We start from the raw sequence: 15,553 nt of genomic DNA, 5'->3' as shown, positions 1-15,553 counted from the left end.
GTGCCACTTCCCCACTGCATTTTGTGACTCGTGGTAAAATCTTAATCACAATGGGCTCTGTGAGCAATTTTTAATTGCACAGCATCGGTTTGACTATGAATGCTCGAAGGAGTTTGTCACACTGTTCATCTTTTTTTTCTTTCTATAAAGAAGTTGTTTTGCAAATACTGAGTCAGCTACCGAGGAACAGAGGTACTAAAAGGTGTCCTGCCAGCTGGGATCCTCACAGGTTGTTTTTTTAAACGTGCCCAAAGATATTTTCCTGTGGATTGCATTCTTCAAAAGCTAAACTTCCTATCCAAAAAACAGGAGCTTGGCCTCAGTCAACCTGAGCCGGGTTCGGTTTGGGACTGCCAGAGACTGGCAGGATCTTTGGCTGCCTCTTTCGGCTTTTGATTTAAATTGGGCATTTTAAAGAAGCAGTGACTGTGGCCCACGGCTGATCCAGCTTTATAAACCCTGCAGACCCTTTTCCAGTGCAGTCTGTCTGCCATCACGCCTCCCCCCTTGTTTTTTTTATGTGGTTTATTGTTAGGATTTTCTCCGGTAGTGCTCAGAAACGATGCTCAGTTTGTGGATTCCCAGCGTGTAACTCGTTGACGCTGTGCTTGAAGATCCAAGTTCCCAGGCTTTGTGAAGAAAACAGCGATATTTTGTTACCGGGATCATCTCACAGGAGTGTCGTTTGGTGGGGTGAGGCTTTAAAGTTTACAAACCACACGGGGCAGCTGAAGCGAGCTGCTGGCTTCTTTATTTGTTCGGAGGTAGCTGAGCTGCTCCAGGCTTCTAACGAGATGCGCTGACGGGCGTACTACAGGGAAATGTGTTAGAAATGAGGATTTCTGTAAACACAGCGCATCCGAGACGAGGCTCGCGGGGAGATTTTGTCGAAGGGCTCCAGGCGCCGCATCCTGCCTCCGGAGGGAGCGGATCCTGAACGCCCCCAGCTCGCAGCCGCCGTGCGGTGAGTGAGGGATTTGTAGGTTCGTAGCGATGCGGTGCAGGGAAGGTGAACCAGGCAAGCGAAGCTATTTTTAGTATTTAAAAAAAAAAAAAAAAAGAAAAAAAAACACTCAAAAAGCGATCTGCCAGGCGATACGCTGCTGACGTCTGCAGCGCAGACAACCCAATTAGGGAGCTGTATATTGTTTCCAGCAGGATTCTGATTGTTTCTAATTCGGGAACCACGTGAGGGCGAGTGGAAATAGGTGAGGGGATGCGCTTTGCTGCTCGGAGCCCGTCTCCCTTTCGCTTCTTTTCTGCAATTTCGCCTCTCAGACTCGGGCTGTCTCCCCGTCCTGTGCTCAGCAGCTAGGATGGGAGCCGGGCTCTGCCTGCCCCTTAATTCCGCCCTGTCGGGTGGATGGAGGCAGGGAAAAATCACTCAGGGCTTGAGGGAGAGCGCAGTGGAAGAAGAAACGGTACGTGGTTTCGTTTGCTCTTGCCTGCAGAAGTCAGGACGGAGCGCCGCGGGGTTTGTTTGTTTCCTGACCCCCCTGCACCCTCGGCTGTATCCTGCGATCCCTCTTCTTGCTGTCAGCTTGCTTAAAAACTTGGAACGTGCCTTTTGGAGGACTCGCGTCCCGCAGCCCTGCCCTTTCCTGTGGCTGTTGTCTCGCCGCTCGTTTTGTTCCTCTCCGTAGGCAGCTCCTGCACGCAGAAGGCTTTGAAAAGTGTCCTACGATGGCTGTCTCGAGCCAATCCCATAAATCTGTGTATTTCAGATTCCATTGGATGGAAAGGGCGTTGTGTCAGCCTTTCCAAAAAAATGGAAACTCCACTCCCTGGAGTAACTTCCTCCTCTGCTGATCTATTATTTTAGCATGGAACGGGAAAAAAAAACCACTTAACACCTGGAAAGGAGAGCCTTTTGCCCAGTTTATTACTCCACTCTCCAGCAAAGTCATTTGTCTCCATTCTTCCTTTTATTCTGTCACCATTTCTCGTTGCTTTTGCTTTGGGGCAGCGGTGGAGCAGCCTTGTCTTGGTGTGCTGTTCCCCACGGCCCTGCAGGTGACACCGGGACCCTCTCCGAGGCGAGCGGGGCTGGCTCGTAGCAGCTGTAACCAGCCCGTTCTTTGACGAGTTTATTCCTATTCCTTGAGTTTCAGGAGATAAACGAGGACCCCGAGGACGAAGCCTGATGGTTTGGGGGGGCAAAGAGCCATTTAGGGGATGACAGAGGATGCTTGGGCTTCGTTGTGGAAGGGAACCACGGGCATTTGCTGGCTGCCCTTTATCCGCTCCCCAGCCTGTTGTGCACTTCCAGGAGAGCCCTTGGCTTTTCTGGATCAGGCGATGTGTTCCTAGAGCTGGTAATTCGTGTGTTCTTTGACTTCAGGTTGTTCACAACCGTGCTGAGCGTTCGTGAATGAATGTGGAGGAAAATCAATAAGTGAAAAGACCGAAGCGGGCGAGGGAGAGCAGCTCTTCCCAGTGCCTTTCTTCCTGGTGGTGCCATTGTCTGAGCCGAGTTCTTTTCGGTGGTTAAATTTAGAAATGGCTTGGTTTGGGAACAAGTGACTTTTAAGAGACTTTCCTGAAGACTTCTGTGTAGTGAAATCCCAGGGAGATTCGATGCTCTGCTGCTCTCATCTGTGTTGAGATCCTTTTGCAAGACTCCGGGGCGCTGTTTCTCCCCATGCTTCCCCCAGTATCTTCCAGAAATGTGTTTGTTTCCCACTCAAAGCTCCAGCAACGTTCCTGAAGCCTCTTGCACCTTCCCATCTCTCGTTCCTCTTCCTGACCAAGGTGGTATTTATAGAATCACTGGGTTGTGAAAATAAGCCAAAGGTTTCTAAAACCTAAATCCAATTTCTGTGATGGATCTCATCGGCGCTGGTTATTGAAATGCTCTGGAAATGGAATACGTGTGCTTTAAAAAGCGGCCTGAATGCTATGGTTAATACTTCTGCTGTATATTCTCTCCTATTTACTACTCATTTCCAGCACAGCTTAGCCTAATAGTTCCGGGCAGCTTCTTACTCGCAGCGTGTCAATTAGCCAAGCTGCAGATGAAGGACAGAAGAGGCTTCTCCGAATGTGACAGCGTGCTATACATTTCAGCCACTTAACATTCAGCCAAGGCAGGAAAGAATTAAGGTTTTCCATGCTCCCATCTAGCGTGCACGAGGGAAATTGCACCTAGGGTTCAATCCCAGCCGCTGTAGCGGTTCCTCTGGAGCAAAGATCGGATCGTTTACTGGTCCTGGTTAATCAGTGGGTGCTGCAGGGCTGTGTGGCATCCCAGGGCTGACAGATTGGGGCTCCAGGTAGCTTTGTGATGTCCCTTTCTGCTTGTCCTGTTTGCTTGTCATCCCGTGCTGGAGGTCGAGCCGCTTGGTTTAGGAATCACTGCCGCTGAAATCAAATGAAAGCGGTTGCTCGGCTGTTTAGGAGCCAATTAAATCGGATTTTATTCCGGTGCAGCACTGCCCGTGGAAGCGCAGGAACCTCCATCTGTGGAGGAAAGTGAGCTCTGAAGATGCTTGGTGGCTCTTTTGTCGTAATCCACACGTTGGAGCGCTCGGCTCACCCAGTAACACCCAGGGCAGCCGCGAGTTCAGGTGTTAGAAGTTACTCCGAGGGTGTTGGGAAATAAAACACGGATCCCAGTCACCCCATGTGGACCCTTGGACGTGGCTGCTGCCTGAGGACCAAATTCAGCGAGGATTTTCTCGCTGAATTTGGAGGAGTTTCTCTTGTTCACAGCGCTTTTGGGGAATATAATTTATTTACTAGCCTCTGGTAGCTTTCGGAGATGGAGCTGAGGGCTCTTTGGGGAAAGGAGGCTTTAAAGCAGTGGCTGTGATGTCCCAAGGGATCAGCGTTCCCCTTCGGTGAGTTTCCAGTGCCGGTTTCCCCACTTCCACGGGGTGTTCATGCAGAGATGCCTCAGGGATTGGTGCCGGGAACCTGGTAGGGACGTTGTGGCAGGGGGCTGCGCTATTTTTACCGCATGGTGGTGGCCACCGGGCTCGCTCCTGATCCCCTGACGGGGCACGGCCACGCTGGTGGTGTCAGAAAGCACCCTGAGAAACCTTACAGCCCTACACTGTTAGCAATAAGGACAGCGAATGAAGAAGGAATCGGGTGCTTTTCATTACGTGTGACAATTAAAACGCGTCTCGACTGCGATGGCTCTTCCTAGGAGAAATGCCACTGCCCATCCTGGGTTTATTTTCACAATTCTACTCTATATGTGATGTCTCCTGTGGGCCGGGGAGGTGCTGGCTGTGACTGTTTCAATATTAAAGGTCTGGTTTGCCTTCTTTTTTATTAAAAATAAATCAGATATGATGCCGATATAATTTTATTTCTGCTAACCAGACAAGCCTGCACTCGCCGGCTCGCGGATTTGCAGCGTCTGTCTCTGTCAGGATCACAGATACGGAGGAAATGATTTATTCTGCTTTCCAGAGCTTCGATAAAACCCTACCTGGTTTTCTGCAGATGGCTCCGAGCAGATAACGCGTCGCCCGGCCACTCGTGGAGAGCACCCTGCGTTTGTACCAAATCCTCAAGGTATCGGTACCGCCGAGCTGGACGCTGCATTTGTGCTGGTCTCTCCCTTCAGCTGGTGGAATGAATTGCCAAATGCGGAGTGGATTTGTCCCAAACACCACAAAAACACGTGCTGATCCTGCACAGCTCCCTGCTGGGAACCAGGTGTGGCACTGGGGGTCCACCTCCAGCCACGGGCGGTCAGAGGAACCCAAATTCCCCCCTGCAAACCCCAGCCAGGAGGTCTGCAAGGCTCCCTGCGCTCTTGGGAATCACACATTGATACCCAGACAACAGCTTTGGGGTCGGGGATGGCAAATCAGTGGGGTGGCATAGGGCAGGAGCCTCGGATTTGGGGCTTTTGGGATTTTTGGGGGGTACCTGGTGCTCTGCCCGACCTTTCCCTCAGATGCTGCAGCAGAACACATTAAGGCAGCTTCTACCGGTGGCACTAATTCTAAATAAATGTTTACTAAACACCATTAATGGCTTTAAAATGTTTTAGGAATACTTATTAGTCCTTCAGCCTGGCTTGGTGAAGGGAGCCCGTCTCCATGGGGGGCTGCCATTTTAATGCCTCCCAGCAGGAGGCCTATTGGGCTGATGCAAATGAGGTTGGGAAAAGTAGGCTAAGCCACGAAAAGTGCCAGAGATGGCGAAATTTGAAACGTTTAAGGTGACTTGGTTTTCAAATCAGTGACATTTCTAAAATCGCTTAAACGTGGTGCTGTATTCCCTTTAATTCTCCCACCCTTGTGCCTTGTTGCTGATGGCCTCGGCTCCGTTGGCTTTTCCCTCTGCTCCTCAAAATGGAAGCTGTGGTCCATTTGCTGTTTTATCCCCAGCAAGGTGCTCGGAAATACCGCCACGTGCTGCGTTTTGCTGCGTCGTTAGGAGTGCAGATATGGACTTTTTGTTGTCGTTGCGCCGGGGTTAATTTTTTTTTTTCTGTTCTGTTAGCATTCCTAGGGACTGAAGGTTAAACTTGGCTTCTGTAAACTCCGGGGATTTGCAGGATGCTTCCTGGCAAGGCGATTAAATTCGGGCAGGCAGAAAGGGACGAGCTCGCAAATGGGCAAAGATCAGTGCTGGTGCCCAGAGGACTGGATGTCAGGAGAGAAGGCGCTGGGATTTTCAGCAGGATGATGTGTTTACGGGCTCCACCTTCCATCCAGCTCCTGGCTGGTAGCAACAACCCCCAAAAGCACCTGGAAATGGGGTTCTGCTCCTCCAGCCCTCGCCACGGATGCGATGGAGAGCCACCTGCCCTGTGCTCGCATGCATGAAGGAAAAAGAAGAGCAGAAGGCAGGCAGTAAACCCCCCGTGCCGCTGAAACCCAGCAGCACTGGGGTGCAGCCGCCGTCCTCACCTCCTGCTGAAATAAAGGAGTCTTTCTGAAGTCTGCGGGGGATCCCAAAGCCAGCAGTGCTGTGCCCCATCCCCGTCTGCCTCTGCCTCCAGCTCCTCCGGGCAGCGAGCGCGGCAGCGGAGCAACACTCGTGGCACCTTCCAGCTCACAGGTTTCATTTAATCTTCTTAATTTTTAATAGAAAATTCATATTAAACCAGCACATCTCCAACATGACTTTGCCTGCGTGGAGGAGGACCCCCGACTCGTGTTTGTGGTGGAGAAATGCACCGAATCCTCCAGCGGGGGCTTGAGCCGTAGGGCTGTCACCATCTCTGTGCCCAGCTCTGCTTTAAGCAGCACCGAGTGTGGTTTGATTTCAAATGCACGTCTCCAAGAGTCGTGCTCTGCAGCAGGAGGCTGTTTGCGTGCCGTGCTGCTCGGATAAACGTCGGGGAGCTGGGGATTTCCGCGTGGAGCAAGTGATCAGCATGGAGCTGACCCCACGGGTACCTAGTGCACAGTGCCCAGGGCCAAATCCCAATTTTATGGAGACTTCAGTAAATATTAGGTGAAACAACTCAGGGTTTCAATTAAAAACCTATTTTCAGTTGATTTTTGCTCTAGAAACTAGTGAGGCAGAGCCAGGAGGGATGGGGCCGTAGCTTTGCTGCGATTTATGTCCCGTAGCCTCCAAAACTAAACCCGGAGCAGGAAGGTCTGCTCTGCGAGCTGATGCTATCTTTCTCCTCCAGATAGGCTCTGGGAGAGCAAACTGCATTCCTTAGCTCCTGCAAACCTTTTTAATTGTTTTTTTTTTCTCTCCCAACCTTAACCTGATACTATCTTGTAAGTAATTGTTGCATCATACTTGCTTTATCCTCCGCTGGGAAGGGAGATAATTGCTTTCTGCTTTTTAATGGGTAGTGTTTGGGAAGCCTGCGAGCTCCGAGGTGCAGATGAGCGGTGCAGCAGCTCTCTCGACACTCGCACGTTTCTTCAAGCTCTCCTAAACCCTGATGGGCAGGGAAAAGGAGGAGAAGGGAGGCACGGCCGGGAAGAACCTACTCCAGAACCAAGCAGCAGCCATGGAGTTACTCGTAGACCCTATAAGAAAAGGAAAGCCACTGGTCGTGGTGTGCCTTGTATTTGGGGACGTCTCCTCTGTGGGAATATTCAGCCAGACTCCCCTTATGAAGTAGTATTATGTGAGATTAATTATTCATAGCCAGTTTAATTCTTCTTTCTTGCATATTTAATTGTAAGAGCGTGCTGGATGTCGCAGTGATTTCCCAGAAGAAAAAAGGAAAACCATGCAGGTACAGGTATATAGTCTGCAATGTGTCCGAGCTCAGCTTTGTTGGTTAATTTTGGGGCAGAACGGGGTAGTATTGGATGTTTCTGTGGGGAAACAATGACGCAGAATCACGATTTCGCTTAAACTTTCCAGCTGAATTCTTGACGTTGAAATAAATAGCTGGCTTGATTTTTGCTGATGCCACTGGCATTGTCGTGCTTATTTTGAGGAAAAACACTTAATGGGAGGGAGAATGTGACTTTTCCTTCCTTCTCTGAAGGGGGAACCTTTATCAAAAACTTTGGAAGTGCCTTTCAATTCCTTTCAGAAGACGAAGGAGGGGAACAAGATTTTCATTGAGTCTTTCTCAGCGATCAGAACAGCAGTGCCAAATGCTCGCGTGATGAAGATTTTTCTTTAAAGATTGGGATAGGAGGCTGGGATAAAGACTTAGTGCTCGAGGTGAGAAAATCCCGGAGAGATGTTTCACCGTTCGCCTTCTGATTTGCGTTGTCGTCCTTCTGGAGCTGCTCGAGGCCGGCGAGGCGCTGGCTGGAACCGAATTCCTGGCGCTGGGAGGGCAGGATTTGTGCTCCGCCGTTGACCGTAGGAGTCGAAACTTCTGAAAAATCTGTTTACAACGTGTCTGAGCCGGCAGAGAGAGGACACAGCAGAGACTGCTATCTGTTTACTGCTCGGATAAGGAGGTGGAATAGATTGCTGGCCTGTTTGTGAACTCTGCTTAATGAATGGTTGCTAGGCAAATTGCATCTCAATCAGTTTAATCCTCGAGATGTCATTTACAGGTCTGCTCTTTGTGAGGCCGGGGCTGTGCTCTCGCACGCCGCGCGGGCCAGAAATTGCCAGCAAAGCAGCTTAGAGCAGCGTGCTCCAAAATGCAGCCTCCACGAGTTGCTGAGCAGCAGCCGTCGTAGGGCCGTCGCCTCGCGGCCACGCGCCGGCCGAGATGCTCGGCGACGCACGGGAGGCAGCAGCAGCAGCCCCGGCACCTCTTCGGGATCGGATCCTGACTCCTCGGCGCTGGATTGAGATGAAAGGAGATGTTTCCAAACAGGGACCGCGTCGCTGCGTGGATGGGAGGTATTTCTGGTGAGTTAGCTCAGGGTCCTGTGTGATTTCGGGGCGCGTGTGTGGGATGCGACAAACTCTGGCGGATAGCTGGAGGTGAGAGCTGGTAGGAGCTCTCTGGAGCTGCCTGGAGGCTGGGACCAGCCTCAGTGACCCACCGGTGATCGGGAAAGGGCACGGGACTGTTGCATAAAGTCTTCAGCTGCTGAAACCGTGGACTTTCTCCCTCCGAATCAGGAGAGAACCGACTAATTGCCTCTGCCGGTGTGCATTACCTCCATGCTGCAGGCTCATGGCTTAGTCCAAAGGCAAAACTTTGCTAACGCAGTTAAGCTTTAACAGCCCCTTTGTCAAGAAAGATAACAAAATACGTGTTTTATTGGGTTTCCCACGACAGAGATTAATCTCACTGCAATCAGAGTGTTGTTCTCCGCATGACTGCACCTCCCTCTCGATGGCAGTCCGTCCTCTTTAAGCTCTGCAAGCCGTGGCACCGAGCGCTGTAAACGGAGACTGGAAAAGACCGGACTTGTTGAGACATTTTGGAGGTGTTTGCGGTGGCTGCGCATTGATATGAAACCTCCTTTGTGCGGCAGGGTTATTAAAAGTGCCAGTGAAAGCATCGCACACGAGGGCCTTGGCACTGGATGTGTGCAGCTTTTGTGGTACTCCGAAACACGGCGAAAATCTTGGGGAAAGATCGCCTTCAAACGTGGGGAGCACAGGCAGAATATTCCACCTCGGCCGCCAGCAGAATGAGAGCAGAGCTCTCACATCTTGCTGCCGATGGGAAGGGGAGTGCTGAACAGAAGACTTTGTGATCAGCGAGTGCTTCTCATGCAAATGAAGATTTTTTTTCTTTTTTTTCTACATGCTGCTGAATCAGGGGCTTGTGTAGCGAGCGCGGCGCAGGAGTGATAAGATCACTTTGTCAGAGCTTGAAATTCTGCCCAGCGAGTCTGTCGGAGCGCTGAGACGGGCGAGAAGCACTCTTGTGACGAGGGCACGCAGCAGGAACTGATCTAATATTTGGGGCAGGGCTTTTCCTTCACGCCACGCTCTGTCCTGGGTGATCTGCCACGTGTCGACAGCCTGCGTTTCGAAGCAGTGAGGAGCTGGGACGGGCGGGTGACCCTGCGTGGCAGCAGAGTCATAAAAGCTCCGGTTCCTGCCGGCATCCCGGTGCTGTTCGTGCCTGCACGTTGCAGAATTTCATTTTTGCTGCAGGTCGGGAGCCACGAGCCTGGCTTGGAGGCTCCGCTGGGGATGTGCCATGGTGCTGAGCCTCACACTGGCTCTGCACAGTCTCTGCCTGTTGCATGGCTGCGTTTTCCATCCAGGCCCGCCTCTGTTGCCTTTCCTGTTGTATTTATTAGCTAGCACCGTCTTCCCTGCGCCCTCCTTTCATGCTCAGAACCAGTTTGGTTTAATGAGGACAGTGGCTGCCAACAAGCAAATGGATGGAGGTAGTTAAACCCGGCGTCTAAATCTCCCCCTGCAGATGGGTGGCGTTCGGCATCCTGATGTGACCTTGGGAGAAGTTCCCCGGCGTGTTCCTTTCCCTCTCTATTTATCTCTCTTGCTGTGTAGCAGCTTTTCTTCCAGAGCAGCATCTGAGCTATTGGAAATCTGTCCTCGCTTCTCTTCCGCTCTCCGGAGACATTGTCAGCATAACACCCAAGCTACGAGATTGAGGGCTGAATATTCTTGCTTTCGCACAATCAGGAGGCATTCACTCCAGGAGCAAGGTGGGAAGGAGCTTCAAGATGTAGGGCTGAGATTTCTAGACGCTTTTCAGCCCGTGATTATGAATAATCTTGGTGAGGAAGGTCAAAAGGCTTCTCACATGAGATGCCCCAGGATGTGTGCGTGGAGCATCCGTCGGAGCACACAGCGCAGGAGGCAGAAATGCACTCAACAGCCGTCAGGTTTCAGCACGGGGCTGTTCGTGCTTGGAGGTTTCAGCTGAAGAGCCTGGGAACAGATCTGCTGCTCAGTTCTGTGCTCCCTGCTTCCTGCCCTCCTCCTCAGGACGTCCTTTCTGACCCCTGCATGTTCCTGGAGAGTTTCGGAGCGGTAGGACGCAACCTTTTTCCCTTTTTTTTTCCTAGGTTTCTCATGCAAATTACGGTGCGGATTATTCAGCGTTTAAAATCTGGTTCGTGCCGGCTTCTGAATTTCATTTAAAATAAACATCTGGAGAGCTGTTTGATCCCCTGGGCGCGACTGTTTGTCTGCCTCACGTGTTAAAATGACTTCTGCTTCGTTTTTAGCGAAAGGCAAAGAGCTTGGCCGTGCTAACCCGGAGGAAACGGCTCACCTTCTGCAGCCAGTCATTTCCACAAGCACGCAGCCCACCCGGCAGGTATTTATAACCCTTCCTCTCAGGGAGGGGGGCAGCTGCGGCCGTCTGGTTCTCCCCTGCTGCCGTTTGGGGCCCGCAAGAACCCGTGCTCTGGTTTGTACTCCGCAAAACCTCCTCCTCCTGTGCCCAGCGTGGATCAGAGAGGATGCTCTGGGCGAGGAGAAAGAATTACCTGCTGGTAATTCTCAGCGGGCAGCACAAAGCCTGCCTCTGGAGGATTGTCTCACGCTGCTGCTACCTCGCAGTCGGATCTGGGGAGCAGAGTCCCGGAGGGAGGAGCAGGTTATTTACCCCAATAGCCGTTGCATTGTGAGCGTTTTCTCTGTGTCGTCAGGAGCTCGCTCCTCTGCTCTTCGCTGGAGACTTCAAATGTGTGCCCCTGGCGAGAGTGCTGGGTACATGCTTCCTGTGCCTTTCTTGCTTTGAAATGGGTTCCTGTTGCTCTTTGGCAGACCCTGAAGCAGCGATCTGTGGAAAGAGCGCATTCAGAGCCAGAGTGACTTTACCTCTTTGTTTTCTCTCTTTATTTATGCCTCTGTGGGATCAGCTGGTCCCGCATTATGTGTGAAGTAGTTAAAATTTAGCCTGCATCTGTAGGATGTGATTTCTTTCTCCCCCCCCCCTCCCAGTCCCCAGTTGCTTTGATCAAATCAAATAAAAAAGCCGCGCTTTCATTTCTGGTTCTGTAGTTTCAAAGCCAATCTCTTGACATGCTCTAGCAGTCTGGACCCGAGTCCTTTTTTTTTTTTTTCCTTCCTTCATCCAAAGTCACACTGTGTCTTGTGCCTTTCTCCGTATCAGCAGTTAGGATCTGCGCTGGCTTTTATCTGAATCAAAAGACAAATGGAAGAGGGCAAGACGCTGCAGGAACGGGGAGCGGGCTCACGTGTGCGATGGAAATATGTAATCCTTCCATGCAGGCTGCCATATGGAGGACAGACCCATTTCTGTATTGAATATTTGGAGCCTGTGCTTCCAGAAATGCGAGTTTAGAGTTTAGGCTTTGAAGGCTGGCTAATCCCCCCAGCAGCTAATACCGACATAAAACTCTGGGATGTCAAGCCTTTCCCTCTAAACGCTGTTTTTTTTTTTTGTTGGCGGTGGAGTTGTTTTATTTTTTGCATGTGTCAAGCATACGAAGCAACACCGAATTTGAGAAATTAGCATTCAGATGCTCCGTAAGCACTTTATTTTTGTCTGCGTCCCCGTGCGGGTCAGCGCTGCGTGGCTGTGAAGCACAGGAGGAGAATCCAGAGCTTCATCCAGCGTCCTAAAAGCACCCTTTAAACCTCATTCCTGGAAAACCACATCTGCACCCGGGGCTAGGATCCCAGCTAAGCCCCAGATCCTACTGAAACACCCCATCCTCAGCACGATGAGCATCCTGGTTGGTGTCATCCCTGTCGAAATCCAAACCGTGTCTGGTGGCATTTGTGATTCTGCAGCACGCGTTGCTTTCACAGAGCTGGAGCGCCTTGAGCAAAGCGTGCTGCTCCTTGCATTAAGGAGTCGGATTGAGCTATTCAAAGCAGGTTGATAAATTGCTTTTCATTAAGTGTCTGAGTGCCAAGGGGTTCGCTATGTGTTCCAAGACAAAAAAATACATTAATTACAGCTTCTGCAGAGCGTTTATCAATCGCACGGTTATAAACACTACTAATGCAGTTAATTGAAGGTAGAAAAATTTACCTTTTAGAATTCATTGACCGCAGCTAGCTTGGTTACTCCATGGTAGGGCAGAGAAATTGCCTGGAAATGAAGCAACCGTTGGGGGATTGCCTCGGTGACTTTCTGGGGTAGGCGCTCGGCCAGGCTCTCCCCCCTGCAGCCAGGTTGTGCTTACATCCAAGGGATGTTACAGCTGCAGCTGTGGCCTGTCCACGCGCTTTATTTATCACCATTTCTTTCTTTTTTCGTATATAAAAAGGTAAGTGCAAAGGGGGAAGGACACGCAAGCAAACCAAAGGCTCCTGCTCACCTGGAGTCAGTAAACCTTGCTGTGGGAAAAGGAATCCCTTCGAGTGTAAGCTCTTCTTGACGGTGATGCATTCGTGGCTGCTCAGAGAAGTAGGTGAGATCGCTCGGAGCTGTTCTGTGGGGCCAGCAGACAAAAATCTCTGGTTCTTGTGCCTTTGAAAATGCCTTTGCGTGCTCGTGTTGCTTTCCCCGGGGCTGTTTTGAACTGCCAGCGGTGCCGCTGGCCACTTTTCATCCTTCTTGGAAAGGCACCGGGCAGAGCACGAGCTCTGTATGGTACCTCCCAAAGAGTGCATTTCTTCTCCTTTTTTCTGTAGAGTTAGGAGACGGCCTTCGAGTTTCGTGGCAGGTTGGTGAGGACGGTAGGTCTGTGTCTGTGAGCCGTCGGGGCGGTGGCACCTTGTCTGGAAGTCGGTAGGAAAACACAGCAGCATCTGTCCATCCCCTCCGTGTTCCTCTGGCGGCTTGTGTTGGCCGCTGCTGAGTGTCGTGTGCTGCTGTGGCGGCTTCTGTTCGAGTTCTTGGAAGGCTTGTCATCTCGACAGCAGGGCTGCACGACATCTCCAGCTAAAGAAGCTCTTATCTGGAGCCTGCAAACGGTCGTGGATCTATCTCCGAGCTGATTCGGCCGGGGTCCGGCAGGAAGCCCCAGCACGGTGACGGCTTAGATGCCCATCTCCACTCCTCTATCTCAAAAATGGTCTGTGCACGCCTCTGCTTTGTCAGCGGGCTGCTGCCATTGCCCCATAGGTGGGACTCGAGCTCGGTGGCCAAACAGCTCAGCCCTGAGCCCAGCAGCTCGCAGTGTGAGTGCACAGGGCAGGAAGGCACACGTGCATGGCCAGCAGGACCCAGAGCCCGCGTGCCACCGGCCACCGTGTCCACCCCGCACCCCGGCACCTGCTCAGCGAGTGAGTCACTGCTTTTGTTCTTAGCACCAGTTCCGTTTTGGGTTTTGCACGAAGTGCAGCTCATTCTGCCTCATCTTATTTGCAAATATTTTCTCGTTTTTCAAGCGAGTCTATTTTTAAAGCGGGACTCGAAGCGGAGTTTTCAATATCTAGCGCATCTGGCTTGCTCTTTGTGTGTTGCATGTAGGTGAAACTTGTTCAAAGTTAGCTCTGAAAAAATATTAAATAATCAGCTTGTACGAAACAGAGGAGGAGAGCTACCTTCCTGCTCGGGGAACTGTCAGAATCTCTAACTTCTGATGGTATTTTTAAAGGACAAAATGTTGTTCTGTCCTGTGCAGCCATAAGCATTTGTGTAAGTCCCCATTAAGGCTTTAATTCTGGGCTGTTACAGGGTTATTTGGAATGAGAGGAGCTAAAGATAACAGTGATCTGTGCAAGGCAGCCACTGGAGAGAGAAGTATTTCACATTTCCTTTCCCCTTCTGTGGCTGTGCTTAAGCAAAGCTTCCTTTTCAGCCAGGCCTGTGGCCCAGCACTGGTGCAGGAGAAATCGCGAGGGAGGCTCTCTGGACGTCCTTCGTGGTAAAACAAACCCCAGAATTACACCTCCTGCTGCTCCCGGCCACCTTAAGGCGTGGGAAGGGGCAGGGAACAGGCACGGGGCACACACCGGCGTGCTGCTGGTGGTTGTTAACAGCGTGCCCTCTGCCCTGGGAAGAGGGTCAGCCTGCAGCTGGGTTTCTTATCGCTTGAAGGCAGAAGGAAGTCGTGCATGAGAAGGGAGAGTGGCTGTTGGTGAAACCTGCCTCCGCTGGGCTGTGTGCGAGCAGCATCCTGGAGGCTGGCTGTTCGGGGCGTGCTTCGTGGGCACGTCATCGGGGCTAACCTAAATACCCCGAAATACCCCGAAATACCGGCGTGTAGGATTCCTGGGTCTGTGCTCCCTGTTACAGCAGAGATGGTGCTCAAGCAGTCGGAGGAACGTGGCTTTAGTTTGCCCCAAAGGTAATGGATGCTTTTGAGGAAGGAATGTTGCTTCGCTTCCCTTAGTACCTCGTTGAAAAACGTGGTATTTTCAGTGAAAGTTAAGCTTTTGGTCTTCTGGAAATAAGAATCAAAGCCTTTACAGCGACTGGCAGGGAGCTTTTTGTCTTCTGAAAATAAGAATCAAAGCCTAAGATCCTGGGCAAGCCCTGACATCGATGGCAGGGCTGTATTTACCCGGCCCCTGATGTTCATTGTGGCAGTTCAGCCGTCGTAGCACCCTGTGCTCTCTCCGAAATGACCGTGCAGGTTTGTGCACTGCTCGACATCGCTGGGGTACAGCCCAGCCTGCTCCTGCACCCCCGCCAACACCGCGTTAAAAGCCTCGGAGCTGGAAGTTACCATTTAAAAGGAGAAGGAAAATTAATTAAAGGTCAGAGTGCTTTAGTCTAGCGAAAATTCAGAGGAGGCAGATCCAAAGTTATTCAAATTCCCTTTGAATATGGGCTGATTTTCCTATTTCTTGCTCGAGTTCCCATGGTGAGGGCAGTATCTCATCTGTCTCATAGCTGACCACTGGCATATGTGTTTCAAGCACAGCCAGAAATCCTCCTTTGAAGCTGTGGCCAGGCCCTGCAAACGTTCTGACTTGTCTTTTTTACATCTTCCCTTAGCCTGAGAAGAGACCTGCAACACCTGGCGAGACCTACTTAGGGCTGTGTTGTCTATCAGCTCCTGCCACATTGCAAAATGTGGAGTTAAATCTAAAAATAGGCTTAAAAAGAGGTGATAGGCTTTGAGTAAAGTAAAATAAGCCACTGATTTAGGTCATGAAAGGGAATTTATATCACTAGTTCTCTGTTGCAGCTTTCTTGAGCTAAAATTCTCCTCTGTCCTGACACATGAAAATGAAGAGGAGCAGCGGTGAGTAAATGGAGTTGAGGCGTACGAAGTGTGGTCCGATTCCAGTCCCTTCCTTCCCGGATTTTGACCTTGTAAGTGATCCGTCGAGGGGGCATTGGATGCTCTGCAGTTTAATTTGTCTTCCTGGATATTCTCCCGTGGTAGCAAAGTGT

The 15,553-nt window shown here is 51.1% G+C and overlaps 1 protein-coding gene across 4 annotated transcripts in view; it reads left to right on the top strand.

The window, feature by feature from the left end:
- Window positions 1–15,553, top strand: part of FAM222B (family with sequence similarity 222 member B) — a gene marked incomplete at its 5' end in the record, with an annotated part of 34,671 nt that overhangs the window by 3,942 nt on the left and 15,176 nt on the right. The window contains one exon of one of the 4 annotated variants that reach the window (XR_014318894.1): window positions 10,350–10,481. The exons of 2 other annotated variants lie outside the window; for them this stretch is intronic. Of the gene's footprint in view, window positions 1–4,507; window positions 4,525–10,349; window positions 10,482–15,553 lie in introns of those variants that run through there. One more of the 4 variants, XM_082776667.1, reaches the window with a different exon arrangement.

The sequence above is a fragment of the Aythya marila genome, assembly GCF_965140915.1.
Source record: "Aythya marila genome assembly, chromosome: 20".
Taxonomy (NCBI): domain Eukaryota; kingdom Metazoa; phylum Chordata; class Aves; order Anseriformes; family Anatidae; genus Aythya; species Aythya marila.
This window is presented reverse-complemented; position numbering and strand designations above follow the sequence as displayed.